The sequence below is a fragment of the Panthera onca genome, chromosome B1 (genome assembly GCF_046562875.1).
Source record: "Panthera onca isolate mPanOnc1 chromosome B1, mPanOnc1 haplotype 2, whole genome shotgun sequence".
Lineage (NCBI taxonomy): Eukaryota > Metazoa > Chordata > Mammalia > Carnivora > Felidae > Panthera > Panthera onca.
In genome coordinates this window covers 4771657-4798694 of record NC_138342.1, presented here as the reverse complement: position 1 = coordinate 4798694, position 27038 = coordinate 4771657, and the positions used below count along the sequence as shown (strand labels likewise).

The following is a 27038-nucleotide window of genomic DNA, read 5'->3' as shown; positions in this document are numbered from 1 at the left end:
GGGCCAGAGCCAGCCAGGAGGGTCAGTGTCTCAGCGGCCCCGAGAGGATCAGAGGGGCACCCTCACCACAAAACCCCAGCCAGCGTGGCCTCAGAACTTCCTGGAAAACTGGCCAGTGGGCACCAGGCTCTCGGCACTCTCACCTGAGCAGACGATCTGCAATGCCCTTCCTTTCACCTGGCATCTGTTTGACTGAAGCCCCACTTCACCTCCACCTGAAGTCCTAGCTGGTTCCAGAGTTGAGGGCAATTGTTTCTCAGGAAACAGAGTTTATAGGGGGAGCCACCCTGGTGTCACCATCTAAACATGCCCCTCAGATGCCCTTAAACAGCCAGCAGCAAGCCGGCAAGATGGGCATGCCTGCTTAGAGCTGGGTTTCCAATGGGGCACCTGGGAAGCTCAGTCGGTTAAGCATCCAACTTTCGCTCAGGTCATGATCTCACGGTTCGTGAGTTCGAGCCCCACATCGGGCTCTGTGCTGACAGCTCGGAGCCTGGAGCCTGCTTCGGATTCGGTTTCCCTCTCTCTCTGCCCCTCTTCTGCTCACTCTCTGTCTCTCAAAAATAAACATTAAAAAATTTTTCTTTTTATTAAAGAACTGGGTTTCTGAGCTCAGGGCCACTTTCTGTGGGCCCCGAGGCAGGAGCCCGCCTGGCGGCCTCGCAGAACTAATGAGGCCGCCGTGTAACTGTAATTACACCAGTTCACGAGCCCGCACGGCTTGTTCACGCAGGGCCTAATGAAGCATCCCATGTTCTACAAACCTCACTGTGTGATTTAATTAACCCTCTGCCCCGGGTGTGCCCTCGTCACCCACTGCGAAGGAGGGGACCCCAGCCGGACTCGGGGAGCAGCGGCAGGGACTGTGTAACTGGGGGTGTGCCCTAGAAGGAGGTCCGGTCCTGGGAGAGGGGAGCGCATGCGCCAGCTAGCGGGGTCGGGGATTTGAGTTCGGATTTAGACGGAGGATAAAATATCACAAAGATAACGGGGAGGGTGACAGGTGACAGGTGGCATTTGGTGCAGGGGCAGGAATGTGCGGCATGCAGGAAGGGGCCGTCGAGGGGCATTCTGGCTGGTGTGTGGACAGGGCCTGCTTGCACACGAGGCACTGTGGGGTACCCAGAGTCGGACAGACGAGGATGAAACCCAGCTCTGCCACTTGCCACCGGAGTGAGTCTGGGCAAGTGGCCATCTTCCAGAAACACCCCGGATCAGAGTCCTCTGCATACACTGATCATTTGATCCACACAATAGCCCTGTGCAACTGGGACTAGTATTACTCCCATTTTGATGAGGAGGAGACCGAGGGTCAGAGAGGACAAGTAAGGAAGCCTACAGGCACACAGCCCGGAAGGGGTGGGGCCAGGATTCCAGCCCAGGCTGTCCGTGCCTGCCTCCAACGCTGGTGTGAATGTTAGCGCTGGCGTGGTCCGCCCCATCCCAGAGCCTGGAGGGCGGCAAGGAGGAGGGGGCGAGAGGTTCCCTTCTTCCCGCCCTTTCTACCTTCCTCCCAGCTGCCCTCCCCTGCACCCCTGCTCCACGCAACTTCTGTCTCGCCCTAAACCAACCGCATTCCGTAAGCTCTCACATCGGTGTCTCTTCTCCACCTGGACTGTTCGGACAGCCCTCCATCCCGGTGGCTCTGCCATTTACCCCGGGTACTTAATATTCATGGTGCCTCAGTTTCCTCATCTGGGAAATGGGGATAATAATACCTCCAGGGATTATTTTGAGGATTAAATGAGTTAAGGGTGGAACATGACTTAGAACGGTGCCTGGCAAACAGCATGCACTGTTGAAGTGTTAAATATAATGAAAGTCAGTTTCCATTCTGTTCCTGAGCCCTTCCTGCTAAGGGGTGGGGGTGGCAGGCCCTTCCTGCCTCAGATTGCTGAGACCAGGCTGGGTGTCAGGTCACATACACCAGCCCAGCTCAGTAAAGGACCTCTCTCGGGGTCCAGACCAGTAATAAAGTGATAATGACCATGGCGGCCAACCCTGACTGGGCACCTGTGTGCCAGGCCCCACCTTGGGTGCATTATGCACCTGCTGTACCTCCTTGAATCCCCATCGCAAGGGTTAAGTGAATACCCCCATTTTACAGATGAGGAAACTGAGGCATGGGGGGCGGGGGTTAAGTGACTTCTCCAATGTCACGCATTTGTGACTCAACAGGGGGTGGGTTCACAAAGCCAGGGTGCCCACCACAGCCACCTACTTGCAACAGCACCATGAAGACAAAGGCTGGGAAGCTGGGCTCGATCACACACATATTATCTTAGGGGAACAGAGACCAACCCAAGTGCGTTCTGCACAGAGCACGAAGGGGACAGAAGGGATCCCAAACCCTATTCCAAACGGCACCCTGGAAGAAGTGTGGGATGCTGGGCCAAGAGAAGACAAGACTCACTGTCCTCTGGGGTCTGCTGGGTTCTCATGGTTAACAGGGAGCTGGCTTCCTCTGTGTGGCCCCACAGGCCCGACCGGTCCAGCGGGCAGACGCTCGGCTCAGTTTACAGGATGAACCTACCAGTCAAAGCTGAAGACAGAACGGTAGGAAGGTGTGAGCTCCCTGGCACTGGAGGTGTGCAAACAGAAGGTGCAGGTTCCCACGTAGAAAATGCTGTAAGGGGAACCTGAGGCATCACTCACACGCTGGGTCTCCTCCAGCCCTGAGATTCTAGAAGGGCACGTACGCTCTGAGCCTGCCTTCCTCCGAGCAGCCCTGCCTCTCCCCAGCTCCGGCTGCCCCCGGCTCTGTGCCCAGTGAGGAGCACACGGCAGGAGCCTAGTAAATCCTCACTGGATGTTTTTGCAGAAGTTGCCGTGGATAAAAGATCAGTTTTAGTAACAATTTATAATTAAAAAAAAAAAAAAGACATTCTCTTCACGACGTCAGAAGTTGAGAAGCATCTGCCAGTCAAAAGCAGCAAGGACGAGGGGCACCTGGGTGGCGCAGTCGGTTAAGCGTCCGACTTCAGCCAGGTCACGATCTCGCGGTCCGTGAGTTCGAGCCCCACGTCAGGCTCTGGGCTGATGGCTCGGAGCCTGGAGCCTGTTTCCGATTCTGTGTCTCCCTCTCTCTCTGCCCCTCCCCCGTTCATGCTCTGTCTCTCTCCGTCCCAAAAATAAATAAAAAACGTTGAAAAAAAAAAAAAAAAAAGCAGCAAGGACGATGGAAAGAGACAGAACAGAATATGTACAAACTGTGCGGGGCTCCCAGCTAGATACTGTCAATGTCCAGCTAAGGGACCCCTCAGAATTACCCCGTCTTACAGGTGAGGAAGATGAGACTCAGGGAGGGTAAGCTGGCTGCCCAAGACGACAGTGACTCCTCCCTTTGTTGCCATGTCCCTGGGCACACAGTAGGCGTCCTTAGATGCCCGCTGTGTGCTCTAACAATAACAGACCGCCCCGCCCAAGGACCGCAACTCCAGGGGGCAGCGTCAGGGACCACCCTGTGCTTTCCTGCTCTTGGAACAACGCCAGCTGCAGCCTCATTTCCAGACCCTTCCCCGGCCCTGGAAGGGTCAGCCGCGTACCGAAGAAGGTTCTAACAGAGCCACGGCCCCAGCCCGCAAGACGGACATGCAATCATTTCTTCAACATTTCCTGCTCCAGGCGCCTGGGTGGATCAGTCGGTTGAGCTCAGGTCATGATCTCACAGTCGTGGGTTCGAGCCCCACATCGGGCTCTGTGCGGACAGCTGGGAGCCTGGAGCCTGCTTCCGATTCTATGTGTCCCTTTCTCTCTGTGCCCTCCTCTCCCCCCCACCCCACTCACACTCAGTCTCTCTCTCTCAAAAATAAATAAACGTTAAAAAGAATAAAAAATAAAATAAAATAAAGGTTTCCTGCTCTTTCCCCCAAGAATAAACAGAGCAAACACACACACATACTCTGACATTCACACCAGCTGGAGCGGAACCCCGTTGGCCCAGCGGCTTGGGGTCAAAGCCAGGGCCTCAGATGTGGGGATTCGCCCGACTTTATCGCTGCTGAAGAACCACGAATGACCCCAGCACCACCCGTCTTGCCGCAATTAAACTGCCAGGGGGACACTGCTGGGGACGCGGCCAGGGCCCAAGGGTATTGGCCTCGGTGCCGTGATCAGAGCCAGGATCTGTCCCCTGTGGGTAGAGGACCCCGGCTGGCTTCTCGGCCTACGCAAGAGCACGGGCCTTGTTTCCCGTAGTGACAGCGAAAGCTGACTCAGGTCTCCACGCCGGGGTCTTCCGTGACCCGCATTTTTAAATGTAGACACCCCAACAATCCTCTTGTCGGCGGGTAGAGGCACCGAGGCCCTGAGAAGGGGCCTGATTGGTCCAACATCACAGCTAGCAGGGGGCAGAGCCGGATTCCCTCTCAGAACCCCCCAGCTCGCCACGACCACCAGCCCCCGAGGCCACTGCTCACGCCCTCCGCTTCCTCCTGTGCGCCTCATTCCTTACACCCTCTTCATCAGAATCAGAGAACCCTCCATTCGAGTCCTGGCAGTCAACGCCACGTAGCCAGTCGATGGCCAGAACCGGATCAGAGAGGCCCAGATCTACCAAATATCCTCTGGACAACACCACAGATGGTGTGTGTGCACGCACGTGTGCCTGCCTGTGGCTGCGGTGTGTGTTTTAATAGCCACGACGCAAAGAAACAAAATACCGTCTGGTATTTCTTTATCCTGCGCCTGGCTGGAGGCAGCACTGGTCTGAGCTGGGACGCCACTCAGCTGGCGACAGGGCAGGCCGAGGATTTATTCAGAAGCGCTCTGTGTTACTTTCTACCCGTATGAGGACAGCTGGTTCTCCGGAGATCTGAGCTCGGTGCTCTGGCCACGTGCACGGTGGGGATTCCGGTGGAAATGAATTACGCAGGCAGCTCTGGTCTCTGCTGGGGTGAGGGCGGCCGGACAGAAAGCAGGAGGCCGTGGGGGAGCACCAGGCAAAGTGGAAGTCCCTTTGACGCTCAAGGAAGGCCAAGGACGTGCACAGTTTACATAGAACCAGTATCTGGCTCTCACTTCACCAGTTCAAAGAGCCCTGTGAAGGGGGCGGGTTTCTTCCCATTGTTCAGACGGGGAAGCTGAGGCTCAGAAAGGCAAGAAAGAAGAGAAAGGAACTCCTGGTGAGCTACTTGTGTGTTCACAAGGCCCTGTGCCAGGCGTGACCTAACACGAGGCGTGGTGTGGAGGGAGGACCGGGGAACGGGGACCCCAATGCAAACTGCTGCTCCTTCACTGCTCCTGGCTGTGCAACCTCAGCCCAGCCACCTAACCCCTCTGAGCCTTAGGGGCTTTCATCTGAAAGCCCCGATGAAAGTACTTCCTGTCCAGGGCTGTCTGCGGTGCTCAGCACGTGCTGCCGGCTTCCTGCACCAGCCTGCTGCCCCTGACTCTGGGAGCGAAGGGCCATTCTCCCAGGGGCCAACGGAAGCATCTCACCCACGCGCACAAGGACGGGATGGACAGCGACAGCAACAGGTGCAGGCGACGGGGCCGAGAAACGCCAGGACAATGGGCGAAGAGCTGTGTGCCCTGGCACAGAGCTGACGGGTGACAGCCACATCCCCTTGTCCACGGGTTCGAGGACCGGCTGCATTTCCCCGGCTCGGAAGCAGACACCCAGGACAGGAGGCCTCCCATGGGCCCAAACCCACCAGTGCCAGTGGGTGCACCATGCCAGCCCGCGAGGGGCTCGGAGCCCCTTGGAAACTACCAAAGACACATCTGGAGATTAGACCTCCAGCGGTTTAAATCCATTTGCATTTGGAAGATACTCAGCATCTTATTTTAAGGGCAAATTTGTGCCTACTTTACTGTTTCTGCTTAAAACCCAAGAACAAAAAAACCCTCGATATGCTTGCCCGGCCAAGGCTCAAAGGGCTCACAGGAGGGCACCTGAAGCTCATCCAGTCCAGGCCTCACCGGTGTCCTCTCTCCAGGGCCCCCCAGTAGACCTCCAGCTGACTCTCATCCCTCCCAAGATGGGGATCTCACTACCTCCTCGTACAACCCGTTCCAATTTAAGGTGGCTGTGGTAGAACATACTTCCCCCGAGTGTTCCCCTACCGGTTCCCCCTTTTCATCCCACACAGAGCACCCGGCTCCGGTATCCACGGGACAAGTGAGAGGGACAACAGGTTCAGTCTTTTGTTCCAATCCCTGCCTGTGACATTGGGTCTTTCTATTTGGCTTCCTTACCGGCAATGTGAACACAATCTGCCTGGGACTGAGCCCGCCCTCTTCCGAAATAAACCCACTCCTCCCCCATGTCCACCCATCAGCCCAGCCTCAAAGCCAGAGTCGGCTCAGTGCCCCTCCCGCCTCCCCCAGGATAACACGCCGACCAAGATACTCTCATCACCAGGCCGCCTGTGTGCCCGGCCGTGCGCACACAGCAAACCCACAACGGGGAGTTTCTCCCACTTTACAGATGAGAAAACTGAGGTTCAGAGAAGTCATACAAGCTGACGAAGTCACACGGCTACCAAGGGTGAGAGCCAGGATTCAAACCCGGGTCTGAATGAAACGCAGTGAAACTGTCATGGCCAGTCTAGCAGCACGGCCCGTCCTTTCTGCCACCTTGATGCCGCTTATCCTGCCCTTCGGGAACCCTCCCCCAGCCTCTGCTCAGCTTAGCACTCGCCACCATGCCTCCAGCCTTGCTCACCCCCTGCCCCCTCCGGCCTGAGTTCGCCCACACAGCAGACCAGCTGCCAGCTCCAGGACAAAGTGGGAGCCCTGGCTGAGACCCCTGCACCCCAGCCAGACTTCTCTCTTGCCATCCCTGCCCACCCCCCACCTCTGCTCCAGTTACACCGACCCCCTGGCTGTGTCCCGGCTGCCAACACGCCCTCTGGCCACGCAGATACCCAGTGGCAGAGCCAGGCTCTGAATCCGGATCCTTCCGTTTCTCAAGATCTGACCTCCCACAGCTGGGACCACTTGCCAGAGTCGGGGACACATGTCTTCCAGACTCCTGCCGCGCCCCTGCACTCATCCTGGGAGGGAGGGTGACTCACTCTGGTGCACCTGGAAGGAGGGCCGGCACGAGGAACCCAGCCCCTCCTCGCCCCCCCGCCCGGCATCGCCTGCCAGAGTCCAGAGACGGGCAGGTTCCCCAGACCATTTCTGGGGTTCGCTGTTAGGACGCCCATTTGCCGAGACACCCAAGCCACGTCCTCCAGTAGCCACGACGCAGTGCTTGAAGCGACGTTCTGCTTCCCTATGCTGCCTCCTTGTCTGGGTGAGCCCCTGGGCGCCCTGTAAGGACATCGTAAAGGATGAGGAGGGGAGGGGGTGAATGGAAAGGGACGGGGTGGGGATGCTGCTTCGAAGAAAAGGAAAGAAAGAAGGGCTCGGAGACCCCCAGGCCCCACAGACTAGGTGATCACACGGACCCTCCCCTGGGTTACACTAATTAAGGGCATGGCCCCTCCTCCAATTCTGCCACCTGTTCGTTCGGGCCTCAGAATCCTCTGCTAAGAAGCACCACCCTTTCTGGGGCTCCTGGCACCCCTCCCTCTCTGTGGCCTCGGCCTGGCCCTCCCCCACCCCCTCCGCCTGCACCTATCCCCTCCCTGCAATATACTGAGAATGAGCTTCTCGAATCCCAGGGGCAGCCGAACTGGGTGTGTTTCCAGGGCCCAGCCTGCCTGGCTCCCTCTGGACGCTGCTCTGGCTTCTCGGTAAACACATTCTCCTGCGGAGACTCTCAAGTCGGAGGGCCCCAGGGACCCCAGCCCGGGGCCTCGGCCCTGTGGCAATAACGCAAAGATGCTCCTGTTTGGGCAAACAGGCCTTCTCCGGACAGATTCTGCTTAAGGCCAGGAGAATCTAATCAAGGGTGGGATCGGGGCTGTGTGCGCCCCGGGAGGGGAGGGGAGGGCAGGGCAGGAGGGAGTGGGTGCACAGAGCAGCCAGCAGGGAGGTGCTCCGTGGAGTCGCCATGCCTCAAACGGCAGCATCCCTGACGGATTTCTGTTGCTCAATCCAATGATCTGGGATGAGGAGGGTTCTCTTAGCTCTGGTCAACGTGGCCCAACCGTCCATGGCCGGGACAATGCCTTGAGCAGGCAGGGACTCTGGAGGGGGACGAGGGGGCAGAAGAAGGACCACGCTGTGGTCACCATGCTGCCATTTGCCTTGTAGCCTCAGGTAAGTCACCTCCCTCGCTGAGCCTCTGTTTGCTCATCCGTAAAACAGGGTGACCACAGCAACCCTTGCACGGTGGCAACATGGGACCCAAGGGAACAGGGGACACAAACCCACTCTGGAAGGAGAGAGGGCCTGGCAAAAATGTGAGGCTTTATCCTTCACAGCCAGTGACTACAGAAGTGTTACTAACAGCAAGCAGCCCTGTGCTGTGCCGGGCACACCGTACCCCATTCTCAGGACAGGGAGGCTTTCTGTGCCCTCCGAGGGAGGAGGCCGAATAAAGCCCGGCAAGGTTAAGACGTTCACCCGGGGTCACACAGCTGCCACACAGCAAAGCTGGAATTCCAATCTGGGTCTGACTCCCAACTCTGGCCCTCCCAGGACCAGCTCACACGGCTTTTAGAAATCATTTCCCCCTTTTCTAGAGTCTGAGTCTCCAGGACTGAACCCGGGCCCCGGCACATGGCCCTGAGCCAGGGCTGGGTGCGGTTCAAATCACGTCATTAGCCCAGACACCCGTCAGACGTAACTCCCTTCGGCTGATTCTCCTCCCCTCTGTCATCAAACTCTGCACAGGAGGTGACTCGGCCAGAGTACCTGCCCTCCCTCAGAGACAATGACACCACGGAAGTCACTGCAGTGAAAGTGGGGGCTGGGGGAATACCTGACCCAGAGAGGGCTTCTGGAAAGCTTCCTTCGTTCTTCAAACAAATCTCCCCTGAGCTCCTGCAACGTGCCCGGCCCTGCGCCCAGCGCCGAGGAGGGAAGTGTGAACAGGATGGGTCCTGGGCATGGAGGCAGGCAGGTGTGCGCCCGCCTAGTGCTGTCCTGTGACCTTCACTCAGGAAAACCAGCCCTTATTCCCTACTGACAGGTGGGAACACTGAGGCCAGGGAGGCTCCGGGCCCACTCCTCCATTAGGCAGTTGGCTGACGGCAGAATCCAGGACCCTTCTGCGCCCCCGGGGGAGGACTGTGCACGCAGCTGGGGTTCCCCACAGGCAGAATTCATGCCTCAAGTCCAGGGGCTGGCAAAGTGCAGCCCATAAGCCAAACCCAGCCCCAGATGAAGAATGTGTTTTGCGTTTTTAACGGGTTATAAAACAAACGACCAAGAAACAATGACAACAAAGCAAAGCAAACTATGCAGGAGACGCTGTATTTTAGTCCTACAAACCTAAAACATTCTCTATCTGGTCATTTACACAAAACGTGTGTCACCCTCGCCCTGTCCACACCTCACTTTGCAGAGGAAGACAACCGGGGGGTCAGCGCGTTAGGGGCTGGGCTGGGTCTGTGTCTTAATTCTCTTTCTGACTACGAATAAAGAGGCTGGAGACACTGGGAATGTATTGTCTCACGGTTCTGGGGGCCAGAAATCCAAAGTCAGGGCGCCAAGCAGGCTGGTTCCCTCCGGGAGGCTCCAGGGGAAATCCAGGCATTGTCTTTCTAGTTTCTGGTAGCTTCCAGCGGCCCTCGGCCTCCCCTGGCTTGTAGGTGAGTCACTCCAGGCTCTGCCTGTCTTCACACGATACCCTTGCCTGTGTCTCTGTGTGTCCCTCCTCTTCTGAGGACACCAGTCATTGGATCCAAGGCCCATTCCAGTATGACCTCATCTTAAATAATTGCATCTGTAAAGACTCGATTTCCAAATAAGCCCATATTCGCTAAGGTTCTGGGTGGATTTGAACCAGGCGGGCAGCGAGGCCCAGCCTGGGAGTCATAACTGCTTGTGCAGCTTCTGGCCCCCGGGACCAGACTTTTCCTGCAACGTGTCAGCTTCTGCCTGTGAGCTGCAAGGGCAGGCCCCTCACTGCTTCCCTAGGCCCACCTCCGCCTCCCACCTGCTTAGGTCCGGAAAGGGAACCACGGGGTGGCTGAGCACCCGTGATCTGCTGGGGACGCTGTCACCCATGAGTTTGTCACCGACAGAAGCGACAAATCCCGGGGCCCTGCAGATGCCGCAGACAGAGTAAAAATGAAGCGAATGCCCAGGAAGAGAAGGTGGGTGAAATGAGACGACGTGGCCCTCCAGTGCAATACCAGCCCCCCGACAACGAACACGTATCTGACCTGTAAAGATGCTCACGACATTCCCGGCACCAGGACTGTGCGGGCACTCTTGGGTGCTCACTAAACACGTCGCTGAATGTTATAATCAGATATTTTAGGTGAATGGACCCTCACCTGTTTACCAAGCCTCCACTTTGTCCAGCCCACCACATAGCCTTGGGAGGAAGGCTGCTGCTGGTGGTGGGGGCAGGGTTGGTTCTCCCTGGTGGGCTTGAGGAGTGCTCCCTGGAGGAGGGGTGCAGGGATGGGCTCTGAAGAGGGTGGAGGGTATTACCTGCAGAGGGATCACTGGGGCCACAGGCACCGAGGCGCAACCCCGTGTCAGTACCCTTGACCCCAAGCACACCGGGGGACACACAGTGGGAATGGTGGGTGTCTGGTGTCCTTTTGGCTGTTCTGTGCGCACCCCCCTGCATTTGGGGTGAACCCCGGTTACACCCGATGCTCAGAAACGGAGCGGCCAGACCCTCTCTGCGCCCCCAAATACAGGCAGGCAGGAGACCTGGGCTCGGCCAATCACGAGCCTCCTGGCTGGCACATGACCTGCGTGAGCCAATCAGATACTCCTACACAGAAGGGGCCTTGAACTCGATCGTGGCCACGCTGGCTGGCCCCGGTCCTGCCGAAGGGCATCGCAGGCTCCCCGCTTTCGGCTTCCCGGTCTGCCAGTGGCAAATCTGGCTTTGCAGCTCCTGCCCAGTCTCTAGGCCCCACCCAGGGCCAGGGCTCGGCCCCATTTCCGGCCTTCAGAGCACCCCAACTGGCACCTAGGTGTTCACTAAGTGCTTGTGGCTCCCCGGACAGCTCCGGAGATGGGCGCCACCGTCACCTGCTTTGTGCCAAAAGCCCGCTGGCTGCTGCAAACCACGGCCGCGAACGCACAGCCCGCAGACCTGCCTGGCGCCGTGCGGACCAACCAGGTGGCTTCCACCACCAGGGAGCTGAGGGAGGAGAGGAGGGGGCCTGGCACGGTCCTGCCGGGGGCGGGGGGCCGGGGGCTCAGGGCCTGCCCGGCGCTGGGCTCCGACCCAACCATTTGTGGGGTAGAGTCAGCATCAAAACTGAAATACAGGCGAGAAAGGGCTTGGTCACCAGGCCGGGTACATACACGCTACAAAACGATGCGTACATGCACGCTACAAAACGGCAACCTCTGAGCTTAGCACGTGGCCTGCCCCAGCTCTGGAGAAAGACACTGGCACATTCTGAGGTGCTGGGGGTCAGGACTCAACATATGAATGGGGAGGGGGGGGCGGCGGGACACACAGTTCAGCCCGTAACAGTAACACACGTAAAGGCTCTACCATATAATATAGCTCACGCCCGCGTCACCAATAATAATTAGCACTGACCTGTGCCCACCGAGTGCCAGTAACAGGCCATGCATTTCACACGCATCCTCTCTAAGCCAGGGAACGACCCCAGCCAGGTGGGTTCACATCCCGCCCCGGGGCCTGCCAGATACTCCCCTCCTCCCCTGGCCATGCCCTGCCTGGGAGGGACGGCGGGGCATTCCTCATCCTTTCACAAACATCAGAGCCCTACTGTGTGCCAGTCCTGTGCTGTCTGGCAGGTACAGTTTAGTCGGCCAGAAACACAAGTCCTTAAGAACGTTCCTTCCAGCTGGGGAGACAGATGCCAAACAGACAAGCAGTATCGGTGAGGTGTACCCAGGGGGAACCCAGGAAAGGCCTCCTCAAAGCAGGCCCCGGTGTGGGGCCTGGACCGTTGGGGTCAGGCCCTGGGAGAGGAAAGGACACTCCAGGAAGAGGGGTGGGGTGTGCAAAGGCACGGGGGCAGGACTGTGTCCTGTGTGTAGAGCTCTGTGGGAGAGGTGGGGCAGGGCTGTTACCCTTCCAGCCCCCACACCTCCCACGAGACCCGGGGCAGTGACCTCACCTCAGAGAGTCTATTTTGTCACTCACAAATGGCCAACGCTAAGACCTCAGAGCCAGACTTTCTGGGTTCAAATCCCGACTCCAGCACTGCTGAGCTGGCCTCCGTGTGCACACTTCCTCCTCTGTGACTTAGGGATACAAGTCTCCACCTCTAGGCCTGTCCTGGAGAAGCAAGACTTAGGTTAATATAGGCAAAGAACTTAGCACGAGCCTGGGACCCAGAAGGCTCTAGAAACAATGTTCATTGCTCCTGTTCTCGTTTATCTGGGGTTGTCTGGGGACAAGAGGAAGGATGCGGCAGCACTGTGTGCCCCAACGCAGAAACCGCATGGGCTGGGGCAAGGGTCCTCCTTCTCCGCCGGGTCCCTAGAGCAGCCAGCCCTCCTCAACTCTGAGCTCTTCCCCTGTTGGCCCCTCCCAGGAGACCCTGCGCCCAGGGTTAGCCTAGCCACACCCTCCCCACAATCATTAAGAGCAGGTTCAGGAGCCCCATGCTGGCCACACTCAGTTCTGTGCCTCACACGCTGTGTGTCCCGGGCACATGCACAACCTCTCTGATCTGAGCTCCCTCAGGGCAGCGCTGTCACCTGGAGAACAGGATCAGGCCAGCCCCCTCCTTGGGAGTCCCACGAGGACCCAGGCCAGCCAGGTCTGACAAGGCAGTGCTGCCCAAAGCTTAGGGGTGCTTCTCTCCAAGTGCAGCCTGTTCTCGGGGCGCTGTGAGACTCCCAAGCAGAGACTCGGAAGCTCTACACGTTCTCCTCCGCCACCTGCCCAAACGTGTGAACGTGTGGCTTTTGGTTTCCGAGCAGACGCAAGACCCTCCGCCTTTCCGCAGGAACAGAGGGCTGGGTGGCCCAGGCAGCTGCCATTTCCTGTTCGGCACACACGGGAACCCTGAGAAAAGCGTGTCCGTGCCTGTCCCCAGCAGCAGCACAACCGGGCATCTCTGAGCCCACTCCAGCATCAGATCCCGGGCGGCCGCGGACTGAACGTTGGCATCTCCCCAGAACGGGTACGTGGAGGCCCTAATCCCTCAGCGGGATGGCGTTTGGAGTTGGGGCCTTCGGGAGGCAGTTAGGTCACAAGGGGGGAGCCTTCACGAGGGATCAGCAACCTGACAAGAAGAAACAAGAGAGCTTGCTTCTCTCTCCGTCTTGCCAGCACACCGCGACAAGGTGGCCGTCTGCTAGCCGGCAAGAGAGCTCTCTCTAAGAACCAAATTGGCTGGCGCCTTGACTCTGGTTTCCGGCCTCCAGCACGGTGAGAAAAAACTGTGGATCAAGTCCCCCGGGCCACGGCACGTCGTTAGGGCAGCCTCAGCTGACGGAGACAGCGGGCAGCGGCATCTGTTGGGGGCAAATCCGCGTGCAGGGAGAACACGGCCCCAGAATCAATACTTGAGGGAGCCCGGGGAGGGGGGCGCGGGTGTCTGCAGCCACGGTGGGATGGGATGGGCCACTTCCCAGGGGCAGGCTCTGATCCATGCAGCCAATCCAAGGAGCCAGCAGGCACCCAGCCGTTGCTATGGTGCCCACGGGGTCGTGGCCAATCACCTCCTTCCTGGCCGGCTCGGTCCCGGGGACCAACGGGGTCCCTCTGCCGAGCCCGGGACTGGCAGGAAGCGGCTCCTTGGATCGGACAGCAGCCAGCAGTCCGCGGCCCTCACATTACAGGCTCCTCACGGAGGGGAGAGGCAGCCCCGCGGTCCAGCCACCTCTACGGTCAGCTGCTAGAACTCCCAACAGCGGGAATCCTTCCAGCGCCACACGTGCTTCCCCAAGCCCTTCCCGCACGCCTGCTGCGCACCGGGATCCGGGCTGAGGATGTGAGATGCAGAGACGCAAGGCGGGGCCTGGCCTCCAACTGCTCGTGGCTCAGGACAAAGGGGTTGGGACGCACACAGGGGAGTGGCTGGCTCAGTCCGCTCGGGGAAACGTGTGCTGCACGTAGCGACACCTGCACGACCATGTGGTCCCTATGTTTCAACACAAGGGCAGCGTCGCCTCCCTCTACAGCACCCCCACTCTATCCTGCCAGTGCTCCAAAGCACTCTCAATGTCACTGTCAGAAGACAGAATGGACCATCCCAGAGCAGAGCCAGAATGGCATCGCGGAGGGCGGGTGCTGGCCGGGGCCCTTGAGAAATCAGGGTCAGCCTCCTACGTAAACAGGGAGGTTGGGTCACCTGCCCAAGGTCATCCGGGAGTCGCGTGGCAGAGTAGGATTCACGCTCCGCTCTGACTGCAAGCCTGCGTTCTAACCACCCACACAGCAGGCCACCCTCACTCTCCTCTTTGGCCCAGAGCCTGGCTCTTTGCTAATGAGACCCACAGAGCTGGGTTGGGCCCGGCTTCGGACGCCTACGCTCTGTGCCCGTGGGGCTTAGAGGGCCAGGAGGGGTCTGCCAGGCTCCTGCTGGGTGCTCGGTGCCTAGAACAGGTCTGGTACACAGTAGGTGCTCCATACAGGTTTGTTGAATGAATAAAAGAACTGAGCAGGAGAATGAGGGCTCAGCTGTCAGTGCCTGGGTGCTCAAATGAAGACTGGGAAAGCCTGGCAAGACGACTCCTTCCAACGAACTCAACGGCCACATCCCAGGTATAGCCATTTGCAACCAGGCCAGCGGCTCCCAAGCTGGGGCCTGGCCTCAGGGCCCATCTCCCACGCTCAGCTCCAACCAGACAGAAATTCGAGCAGCAAGTCCCTGTCATGTCTCCGGACAGCGACTCCAGATCCAGGCTGTCTGGCGGGTTATGTGGAAGAGAAGGCTGGAAGGGCCTCCTGGGAGGAGACCTTCACGGCCTCTGCTCACCTCTGGTTCCTGTCACCGTGGCTGTGCCTAATACCCTCTAACGGCTGTCTGGACAGACACCCCTCCGCAAGACTTGCTCACAGCAAGAAGTCAGGACACGGCTGGCCCGAAGTCCCCCCTCTTCCAGCCAAGTTCGTAGGAGGTGCTGTCTCTGCCACCCCAATGTCCAGCTCCTGGGCCTGGGCTTGTTTGGTTCTGTGGAGGGGGGTGGGGAACAGGGAAGAGACCAGAGTCACAGAGCCACCTGTGACTCTACCATTAAAGGTCAGGGCTTCCATTTTTCTGGCTAAGAAACCACATCATGTCAGGGCAGCTGGAGTCTAGCAGGCCTGGAGGGCTGACTCATCTGAACCAAACTCACAAGAGACTAATGAATAAGCCAGGCAACTCATTTACGGTGATAACACAGACAGTGACCAGAACAGGCGCCAGGCCCCTTGTGAAGTGTCCCAGCCAGGAACAATCGCCCTGCAATGTGGGCAGGAGATGGCTACAATCTACAGACACAAAACCAGAGCCCTGGGAGGCAAAGGGATTAGCTCAGAGTCCCAACCGGGAAGAGGCAGAGCTGGGATTCAAACCCAGGTCTGCCTGACTCCCAGGTCAGACCAGTCCCAGGACTGCCAGACTGCACAGTCTTTCACTACAGATGGTCTGACCCTGAGCCACACCCCTTCCTCCATACCAAGGGCTGGCATATTAATCAGGGAAAACAAAAGTAATAGGATGTTTACACAGAGAAAGAAATTTAATAAGGCACTGGCTCATGTGGTTATGGAGGCTGACGAGGGCAAAAGCTGCAGGGTTAGCCAGCAGCCTAAAGACTCGAGGAGAGGCCCCGTTGCAGTCTGAGTCTGAAGGCTGCCTTCTGACAGAATTCCCCCTTGCCGGAGGAAGTCAGTCTCCACTCTATTGGGGCCATCAACTAATTAGATGAGGCCCACCCGCGTTATAAAAGGTCAACTGCTTTACTCAAAGCCTGCTGATTTAAAAGTTAATCGTATCTAAGAATGCCCTCACGGAAACATCCAGAATAACGTTTGACCACACATCTGGGCACCACAGCCCGACGAGGTTGACAGATAACATCACCGTTGGCAAATTCTTTCTATAAAAGGCCAGAGAGTCGACAGGGAGAGTCTGTGGCCATACGGTCTCTGTTGCAGTTCCCTGGCTCGGCCGTCATCACACAAAGGCAGCCACAGTCTGTAAGTGAGCAGGTGTGGCTGTGTTCCAATAAAACTTTATTTACAAAAGCAGGCAGTGGGCGGGGTTTGGCCCACAGGCTGTCGTCGCCACCCTGTCTCGAAACCACACGACAGGGCAGGAGCAGCATGAACTTCTGACCGTGACCCTGCATTTCTCTAACTTAAACACCGCGTCTGTATTTTCATTTCTCAGCTTGCTTTCACATTTCTTAAAAAAATTAATGTAGGGCTCAAATCAGATCATCAGCAGTCAATTAACAGTAAATCTCAGGCCCTCATACATGGTAAAAAAAACAACGACGAACACAAGCCTCACGAAGATGTGTTTTAATTGAAAACTATAAAGAAGGAAGGCCATTAAAGAAATCCACAGCAAACGTTAAAGGAAACCCAAAAGTAAACAGTCCAGGACGATAACATTAATTCCAGCACCGCTGATCCGAATTACAGCCGAGTCCCTGGTCACAAGCAGCACGAGAGACCCTGGAGTCCTGGCTGTTGCTCTGGATTTAGCAGAATATCCTGTGTGGCTCTGTCTCGCTTCCCATTTTCTGTAGAGAGAAAGCTGTGACTGGGATGAAAAGCCAAATTGATGACCCGTCTCATAGCGTTGAAGCAGCTCCTTGAGGCTTTATTTTATGCTAACATGCTGGACCTCAATCCTTGACGGAATGGAGTTCACGGTCAGGGGATTAACGAGTGCCCCGTCACGTCTGAGAAGAAAGGCTCCCGGAGCGCAGGCTGGCCCCTGGGAAGCAGGGCCGGCTGTACCCCCCACAGCTTCCAGAAGGCGTGACGATGAGGCAGCCCTCGCTGGAGATGGTGCGGTGACGGTGCAATGAGGACACCGGCCCAGAGACGCTGACCGCCTTGCCCGAGGCCACACGTCACGTCTGCGGGGGCCTGGCCCCCATCTGAATGCCCCAGTTTCCTAAGCTAACGTTGCTGCTCAGGGCCCGGCGGATCCGGACCAAAGTTGGGGTGTGAACTTCCGCTCGAGCCGTGGCCGCGTGAATCGAGTTCCAACTCCGCAACCAGCGGAATTTTCCCCAGCGCCGAAATCAACGAGAGGCCACCACAACCAGACCCTTGATGGGTATGGTGCTTCACAGCCGCCCTCATCTCCCTTGAAACCCTGGGGGCTCCCTGATGATCATTCGGGTGTCCCAGAAGGAAGGCGAGGCCCAGAGAGGTCTAGCAATTTGCCTGAGGTCACACAGCCTGCAGCAGCGGTCTGGCTCCAAAATCCATGCTCTCTCTGCTCCACTTCTACCACCTTGTATCAGCGAAAAGCCAAAGACCATGGGTTCAGGAAGACAAGGGCGACTCCCCTGTGTGACAGCACCCCACCACCGCCACAGGGTGCTGGGAAGAACTGGCTTTCAGTGCGAGGTAAGGACCACAGCCACAGATTCGTAGTTGTACCGAGCACTCCTAATCTCGGAGCGAGCCTACCCAAGACAGGGATCGAACGACTGAGGGAGGAGGGGGCCGACCTCCATGGGGGCAATACGCATCCTGTGGCCGGTATCAAGCTACCAACAGGATAACGACCAGCTCACAACACTAAAAGCCGAGTGACTGGCTCTCGTGAGCTACTAGGAGAAGCTTCAGAACGTGATCGGGTGAGACCCACCTCCTGGGGTAAAATAAGTTAGGGCCACGGGGTTTCCAGGGGCTTCTGCAGAGAGGGGGACCGGGCAGAGACCATGAATGGCCAGCTGCCAGAACGCTGGAGGACCCAGAAGTCAGACCACCACTCCCTGGTTCCTTTGTAAGTCCACCCGTCCCCAGTCTGTGCTCTGGAGGGGACTGAGCACCAAGACTGCATAGGGAGCACTGTTTTCCATCCGTTCCCCGTTTCTGAGCTCCCCTGCCCTGGTGTCGTTCCATGCTGGCTTCTGCCCAACTGCACCTGCGACTCTCTTAGGAAGATGCCCTCCGCACCCCCAAAGAGAGGGGGCAGTGCCTGGGAGTGCTGATGACCACCCCCCACCCCAGGCCCATAGCAGTAACGGCTGCCTTACCCCCACTGAGAACAATCCATCAGGATCAGCCTGAAACTACCTTCATCTGAAATCACCCCCTGCCTCCCCCATGCCCCACCTAGTCTCCCCTGGGAGCACCTCCTTAATAAGTCGCTTACACTCCTGTCCCGGCTCAGTGCTTCTAGGGAAACCCCCCCTCCTCACTCCCACCAAGAGCCTGGATTCTCACAACCTCAAGCCTACCTTGGACACTTTCCAGCACCTTCCAGCCAGTGTGGTCTTGGGGTGGAGGCTGGACCAGCTTCTACTGACTCTCTGCTCTCTCCCCCATCCACGCCCCTCCCCCCCACACACACACCTGGTCTCAGTCTCCCCTTCCATCCCTGCCCCCTCTGAGCCAGCCTCCAGCAGCGGCCGGTGAGTGAGCACAAGTCAGAGGAGGTCCCCGCCCTGCCTTCCACCGGCCACACATCACCATCGGGAGGATCCGGGCCAGCGCCCGGGCCGACACACATTTTTATTTCTGCAGCAAAACATACCAAAAGTCACACTACAGGCATAAATACAGACTGTAAGTCAACTCGAGACATCAATTTAAGTCAGGTTTTGCTGCCTAACAAGTCACACAAAAGTCTTCTGGCTTTTGGAGCTTTGGGACGTGAGATCATTGAATGGTTTTTGTTGGGCAGTTCTATCCTATTTCCCCGTGAAGGGGAGAGCTGGACCGGAGGCCTTGGGCGGCTTTCCCACTTCTAGATGCCAGCAAATCCCCTTCCAAATGGTTGCTCTCATTTTTGCTTCCAAGGGCGGTGCGTGCGCAACTCCGCTTCTCCACCCTCCCTCCGCTCGGATACATGAGACTTGGAAAATTTTGCACATCGGAGGGCTTTGAAAGGGTCCTGCCTCGTTTCCCCATTCATTCGTTGAGACCCAGCAGGACGGCAGCCACCGAGCCTCCCCTGGATGAGGATGAGCCGGCCGGCCCTCCTTAGGGCCCCGCTCCAGACCCCCTCTTCCTGGCTGTGGCCAATCCGTCGACAGGTTGGCCTCCGCCACGCGGCTGAGAGGCCCCCGGGCTCCGAATCCAGGCCCTGGGTTCAACCACGGACACAGTCATCGTAACAGCTAATTCGACTGTACTTTGGTTCTTACCTAATCATTTCACTTGAATGAACTCGTTAATCCTCGACATGCTTATGTGGTAGTGTCCTAACCCTTTCAGGCTGTTGTAACAAAAATACCATAGACGGGGTAGCTTATATGCAATGAACAATTTTCACAGTTCTGGAGGGTGGGAAGTCCGAGAGCAGGGCACCAGAAAACTCGGTGTGCGGTGCAGGCCCGTATCCTTGGCCGTCTCTTCACTAGGACATCACATGGTGCAAGAGACGAGCTCACTCTCTGGGGTCTCTTCATGAGACAATGTTCCTAATCCTGAGGGCTCTGCCCACATGACCTCATCGCCTCCCAAAGGCCTCACCTCCTAATACACCACCTTGGGGGTTAGGATCCCATATGTGGATTCTGGAGGGACACAAACATTAAGACCACAGCAGTAGGTACAATCCTTAACTCCATTTCACACGTCTGACACCCACAGAGGCGAAGTGACGTGCCCAAGGTCACACAGATGGGAGGTGGCCCAGCCGGCATTTGCACTCCGCAGGCTCCAGAGCTTAGGGTCATCATTTTTCTAAGCTGTGCAGTCTCTGGTTACGGAAAAGTACAACAAAACCAACCGCGAGAGCGAGTCTCCCTGACATGCTTCTCTCTCCCCACCTGCTGTCCTGACTGGTGGCAACCACCGTGAACAGTTTCAAGCGCATCATCCTGCCAGAAATATCGTATGAACAGCAATCCTGAAATATCCCATTTCATTAGCCTGGGTGTCCCAGATCTCCCACTACCCCGCACCTTGCCCGTGTCACCTAAAGAATCTTAGACACTGTCCCACATCCGGGTGCATCGGGCCGCCTCATGCTTTCCATCGCGGAGCCTTACCAGCCTCTGGGACAGTTCGTCTGGCCAGTCCCCTACTGATGGCCATCACGGTTACTTCGCCCTTTGGTATCACCACCAATAATACGGTGCATCTCGTGGGCCAGCGTCATCTCTCACTTACGTGAGCGTCTTTAGTAGACAATGGTCACAAGTGGGCTTCCCGAGTCCAGAATTGTCATCATTCGGAGTTCCTGCTTCCCCTGCGCCCTGGCCACCACGTGCACGATCAGGCGTCTGGTCCTTGCCTATATGACCCGTGGAAACGGTACCTCGTTTTAACTTGTGATCCTCTCACCAGTGTATCTTTCCTCTTTCCTCACTCACCGCACTCCCTATCAATCCATGAAGTCAAATCTCCTGTTTGGCAAGTTTTCTTGAAATATTGCTTTACTTAGTCATTTCCGTTCCCGTCTTCGGGGACCCCAGTTGCGAGTATGTTGGGTCTCCTCTGTCTCCTGGGTCACTTGTTTTCTCCTCCTTTATTTATATTAATCTGCCTTGCTTTTCCCAGCCCCGCCCTCCGGATCTCCCAGTGTGTCCCTGTACTTCCCGTTGGAAAAATTCCATGGTGGACTTTGGCTTTCAGGAGGCTGCATTTTTCAGTCCATCTGTCTTACGGGGCTCCGCCGTGTCGCCTCGTCTCCGGAGCTCTGGCACCCCTGCATCACATTCTTGTTTTACAGATGCGATCGCCTCCCGTGCTTCTCCCCTAACCAAGGCTTTCTGCACTGCTCAAATTGTCCTCTGCCTGGTGGCAACTTTTTGCTCATGCACATTCTTCGCCCCTTACTTTCTTGGCTCTTTAGAGTAATTTAACACGGAGTCGGTGCTGGGTGTTCCTGATTATTACTTGTCTTTGCATGAGGTGGGTTCTTCCTTTCTACAAGATTCGTGAGCAAGACAGCCCCGAAAGCGAGACCGCAGCCCTTTTGGTCTTTACTGTTTTCTGGGCAAAAGCGAAGGCATGGGTCTGCACCCCACACAGAGCCTCTCTCTCCTGCCCTGCCTCCCCAGGAGGCTGCTTCCGGAAAATATGGTTGTTCAGCCCACACTCCCCTGCTTTTCCTTTGTATAAACTAGACTTGGGGGGCGGAGGGGACTCCGTGCCAGCCAAGGCACTCATTCCTGCCGTTCCCCAGAAGGGGTGGCGGGTCTTGTGTTCTGCATGCACCGCCCAGGGTGTGGAGAATTCTGCTTTCCTGCTCTGCGCTCCGCAGCCCTGGGCATTTGCTCTCCCTCCGGAGGCCTCCCGAACCCACCTTTGACCCTCCCTGGCCCTCCCCACAAATGGGATTCCGGACGCCACGGCTGTGCCCGCGATGAACAACACCTCCACGGTTTCGCTATTGCGTCAGGATCATTTCCGGGAGGAAGAAAGGGAAACACTGTCTTTCCCCTGTCGTTTTAAAGCGGTGAGCTCCCTGAGCCAGGCTGCGGACACAGGTCATTCTGGTTCCAAATCCAGAATGTCTCCCCTGCCCTACAATGACCCCACCCGGGAGGTGGCCCACTTTTTCTGCAAAGACCCAAAAGACAGGAGACATTTCAGACTTTGCGGGCCACGCTGTCCCTGACACAACTTCTCAGCTCTGCTGTAGCAGGAAAGCAGCCACGCACAATCCCGAAACAAACAGGTGTGGGCTGCTTTCCACCCACCAACAGGGGGCAGTCCAGATTCGGTCCCTGGGCCCCAGCTTACTAATCGCTCACACGGACTCCAAGGCAGAGGTGACAATGGGGTCACAAATGCCCGAGCTGTCCTTGGGAAACTTGACCCACACACGTGCTGTGGCCCAAATGATGCTGGAAAACTTCTCAGTGAACATTTAGAAATTTGCAAGATGGGGGGCGCCTGGGTGGCTCCGTCGGTTAAGCGTCCGACTCTCGATTTCGGCTCACATCCTGACCTTGCGGTTTGTGGGATGGAGCCCTGCATCAGGCTCTGTGCCGACAGCACAGAGCCTGCTTGGGATTCTCTCTCTCCTCTCTCTCTGCCCCTCCCCTGCTCGTGTTCTCTCTTTCTCTCTCTCTCTAAAAATAAATAAACATTAAAAAAGAAAAAGGAGATTTGCAAGATTTGACCTGCAAACCGGAATTTCTGATTTCTTCTCAGAAACTGTGAGAGCTGGCCACTCTAGAGTCCCCCACGGCCAGGCTCGCCAGCACGCCACACCGTGTCTCTTTATACATGCCATCCTTTGCTCACTGCCCGACCTGCCTGGCGTCTTTGGGCATCCACATTTCATGGTCACCAAAGTGAAGGACAAGGCTCTTGTTCTGTTTCCCCAAAAAAGCTGGTAAAGTGCTAGATGAACGTGGCCACCAAGACATAGATCTGGAACTGCTCAAAGGGAAACCACATCTGTGGCTTAAGCCTTCCTTCTGTCCTGCTGGCAACAGGGGATCTGAGACATAAGGGCTGGAAAGGACTCTTGGGGCCATCTGGCCCAAGCCCTGTCTTTCAAAGATGGGGAGCGACAGCCCAGAGAGGAGCTTGGCTTGACCAGAGCCGGGGAAGCCCCTGGACCAGAGCTTTCATCGAATGTCCCTTCACCCTTCACTTGGCCATCATAAACCCGCCAGGACCCCTTCTTCAAAGCTGAACTCCATCGAGACAAAGAGAGAAAGCAGAGGGAGTCGTGTCTCTTGCCATCTGTCTGCTGTGTTTACTGAAATGTACTTGTAAAGTCTCATAAACATGCCAGGAACTTGGTGCACAAAGAAAGGCATGGCAGCTTCCTGCAGAAATGACAGGTGGTGTCACTCAGCCGTGTGAGCGAGTCTCCGTTGCCACCTCCGCGGTCTGTTCTCCCCTACCTTAGCTCATCAAACCGTCAAAACTCTGGGCCGAGATAAAGCACCCCCACTCCTGCGGGAGTGAGCTGCTGACTCCTGGCTCTGTAAGGAACTTTTCTCACTGTTAACAGATCTAAGCACCCTTGCAAGGGGGGATGGGGTGGGGGATAGAAATATCTTAGCTAGTTTCCCTCCTTTTGGTCTGAACCAATCCCCGAGCGGCGTTCCTGTTGGCTTGAGTGCAGTTTTACTGGGTCTTTCTGGAAGGCAAAGAGAAGTATGCTTCTGCCAGAGCCCTCGCCAAACCTCTCCTTCCTGTCCTGTCTCATCCCACGCGCCTGGACCAACAGTCCTGGTCACGGCCCTGCTACAGCATCTAGTCTAGCCTGAGCTGAACACCGCTTGCCATCCGACACTCAGTTCTGCTGCGACCATGGCTTTTGCAAAGCAGAGTGTGTCATACGTGATTCTCAAACACGAGGACGATGTTAGAAGATGGGAAAGTCAGGTTGGCTCAGGCACGACTTTTCTCGGTGTATTAATGTATTGTGCCAGCCAGTGCAAGCAGCTGAAGACAAAAAACAGTAACAGCTCAATGCAGAAAGCTGCCAAGAAGATGGCACAGGAAACCAGGCCCGTTCACTCGCTTCTTCTTCTTGGCCCAGTCTGGAAGTTGTTTGATGCACAACTCCCTCTTCTGTACATGGGACTTGTCTCCCTTTGCACATCAAACAACCTTAACTTTTTTTTTTTTTTTGCAAGAGAAAAATTATATAATTGCTGGGATAGTTATTTATTAGGAATTTAACATGTTTGTTTTTTTTAACTGTGCTAGATTTTTAGAGGTTTGTTACTACATTTGTTAGTGTTCTGGTCCAACTCGGCCTAGGTTTCCATTGCTCTGCTCCCAGCCTTATTCTCCCCATCAGCCTGGTGTTAGCATGTGATTTTCCCGGTTGAGAGATTTCTCAGGAACGTATATATTCTGCTTGAGCAGAGACACCCACGCTTATCTTTACAGTTGCTTTTTATTTTTGGCCTGATCTGCTGGTTTTCCACTTATAGTAGAGGGCCAGTTTTTAAAGAAAAATGTTAAGTTTTAAAAAAAAAAATTTTTTTAACGTTTATTTATTTTTGAAAGAGAAAGACAGACCATGACCGGGGGAGAGGCAGAGAGAGAATGAGAGACACAGAATCCGAAGCAGGCGCCAGGCTCTGAGCTGTCAGCACAGAGCCCGACGTGGGGCTCGAACCCATGAACTGTGAGACCATGACCTGAGTCGGACACTCAACCAACTGAGCCCCCCAGGTGCCCCAAGAAAAACATTAAGTTAACAACACCATGAATGGTGTAGAGGTGGTCCTTGACCCACTATCGTTTACAGGGTTGAAACCTGACATAGCGTGGACACAGCGAAAACACAGGCCCAACAAGATCAATTACAGGACCTCAGAACACACAGGACAGAAAAATGACATCCAGACAAAGGATCCTCTCACACGGAATCCCTGAACAGCACTAGGGATGTGGGAAGGAAGAACTCAGTCGACATGTTTGTTACTATTATTGCCATACCTATTTATAGAAAAAGCAAGAATGAAATAAATAAATAAATAGGATGTTTCCCCTCCGAAACCAGGCAGAAGGCCCATCGTGACATTCATTAGCAACAGCAAAAGCACTTCAAATAAATTTGCTTTTCCATTAACCCTGCATAAGCGCTGGTTTCCCAGTATCAGCAGAAATTACTAATTACTCTAGTCTGAAGCTCAGAAAGATAAAGAATTAGATTTATTACAAATGCAGGATGTGCGCCCGTGTAGAGATGACGGGCGCTGTAGCCTGTGACGTGCACTGATTTACGGCACCACATTCACACTGTGCTGCTTTTCCGGTTTCTAATGCTCTAAATGAGATATGGATTAAGAGGAAAATTAGAAGCCTAACTTTGGCATGGTTCAAAATAGTTCATTTCCATCCCAGAAGAGCAGAGATGAAATTTTTTTCTAAATTAGGGAGGCGTTGGGGTGCCTGGGTGGCTCAGTCAGGTAAGTGTCTGACCTCGGCTCAAGTCACCATCTCAAGGGTCGTGGGTTCGAGTCCCGTGTCGGGGTCTGTGCTGACCGCTCGGAGCCTGGAGCCTGCTTCGGATTCTGTGTCTCCCTCTCTCTCTGCCCCTCCCCCACTCACACTCTGTCTCTGTCTCTGTCAAAAATAAATAACCATTTAAAAATTTTAAAAAATAATAAATAAATTAGGGAGGCGTGATGTGGGCTGAGGGATGCTTCTGGTCACAGCCTCACAGCCAGGCCCTGGGACCAGCCCTCTCCCTCTGCCCGGAAAGCCTGCAGGTCTCCCGACTGCCCTCCAGCTTTCAGGCTCCCCCGCCTCATCCCCCCTCCCCTTCAGATCCGGAGAGATCTTTCTACATTGAAACTCTGACTCCATCACACTCCAGCTTAAATACTTTGGTTGGATGGCTATAGCTCCAGGGGCAAGTCCAAATGCACTGGCACATCATCTGAAAATCCCGTCCATACTCCAGCCCCATCTTGGCCAGCTTGAGCCTACACCATACACTACTATGTATCGTTCTTCATGCACACCATGCTATTTCACATTCTTTAGGGGCCAACGCCTCCACCCAGCCTGCCCTCTGCTTTCACCTCATTGCCTGGAAAACTCTGCTAATCTCTTAAGACCAGCTCAAGGAACCCTGTGCCAATTCCCCATCCCTCCATCACCACATAGAGGTCAGCTCTCACAGTCCCTGTGGCTCCCTCCGTCCCAGAATTCTGCAAATGACACCATAGCTGTCTCTTTGTCCAACTGTCTCCCCCTCCAAACTGCTTCCCCAGGGCATGACTGTCATGACCTAGCCTTCTCTAGGTCCTCAGAGCCTAGCATGGGGTCAACCAACAACTGGAAAGCAACCCACATTGGACGGGTAGATAGATGGAGTAGTGAACATATGCTTCACAGATTCATTTTCTGGGAAGTCCTCAGAAAAGGGTATCTATCTACCTTCAGAGCCTCGTGCCTGAACCATCAGTCCTATATCTTGGCAAGCTCAAGGCAGATTTCCAATCCCATGCACAGGAAAAGCAGAAATAGGGAAACCCAAAGTCCTATCAGATCCTGTCCCCTGGGCCAAGAATTTGCGGGGTGGGTATAGAGAAACAGACCAGCAACTTCCTAAGGGAGGCCCAAGCCCCTGGACACTATGGCACTGACCAGAGATGGCCTGGTTTTCAGCAGTGGGGAAACGGGCCGGATTTTAAATGCCCAACTTTTGTAAAGCCCGCTGTGGTCCGGGAGGCCCAGCCAAAGGTAAAGAACCCAGGTGCCCCCTCCCCCCGCCCGTGGTGCTGTCCGCGGTGCTGTCCGTGGTGCTGACTTCCAGCCTCTGCTTCCCCTATGGCCTCAGCACCTCCCTCCCCATCTGCCATCACCTCAGAGCCTCCTGGCAGGGCTGATGGCCACTGCCTGGGTCCTGTCTCATCATATTTCCCCTGAACACCCTTTTGAATAAGTATTCGGCTCCTTTGCTGCCCTGTATTAGGTTGGGTCCAGAAATGGACTTGGAGGCAAGGGTCTGAGCAGAAGTGATGACAGAGTGCTCCCAGGAAAAAAGCAGAAAGAGTGTGGGGAGAGAGACCAGGACAGAAAGGAGACCAAGAGGGCAGTGAGGCCAAGAGAAAACACAAGGAGGGCAACTTGGCTCAGCCCTGAGGGGAGCTCTGGGGACAGGGCAGGTCACCCCAGGGGGTTGTGATCAAGAGTGAGAGGCCAGAGCCACCTGCCAGCCCCCGCTGCCCCACAGAGGCACAGATGTCCAGGAACTTTGAGCCCCTCCCCACCAGGGCACTGGCAAGGGGGGCTCCAGCAGCAGAGGGAGACCCACATGCAGGTTCCTGGAAGAGAAAGCACTTCGGGGGTCCTTATGTAAGAAAATAGTACAGGACCCTGAAGGGATGTGGCAGACCCCCTCCCTCAGTCTCCTCACTTGAAGCCCCTCTCCTCGCTAATGCCACAGTGGCCCTTCTCAACCCAACTCTGGTCTCTCCTTCCTCAGCTCAAAGCCCTTCCCAGCCCCATAGCCTGC

At 56.0% G+C, this 27038-nt stretch overlaps 1 protein-coding gene across 2 annotated transcripts in view; it reads right to left on the bottom strand.

The window, feature by feature from the left end:
- The window catches only part of PPP2R2C (protein phosphatase 2 regulatory subunit Bgamma), a 138404-nt gene that overhangs the window by 81488 nt on the left and 29878 nt on the right, over positions 1 to 27038 (bottom strand). The window lies entirely within an intron of this gene.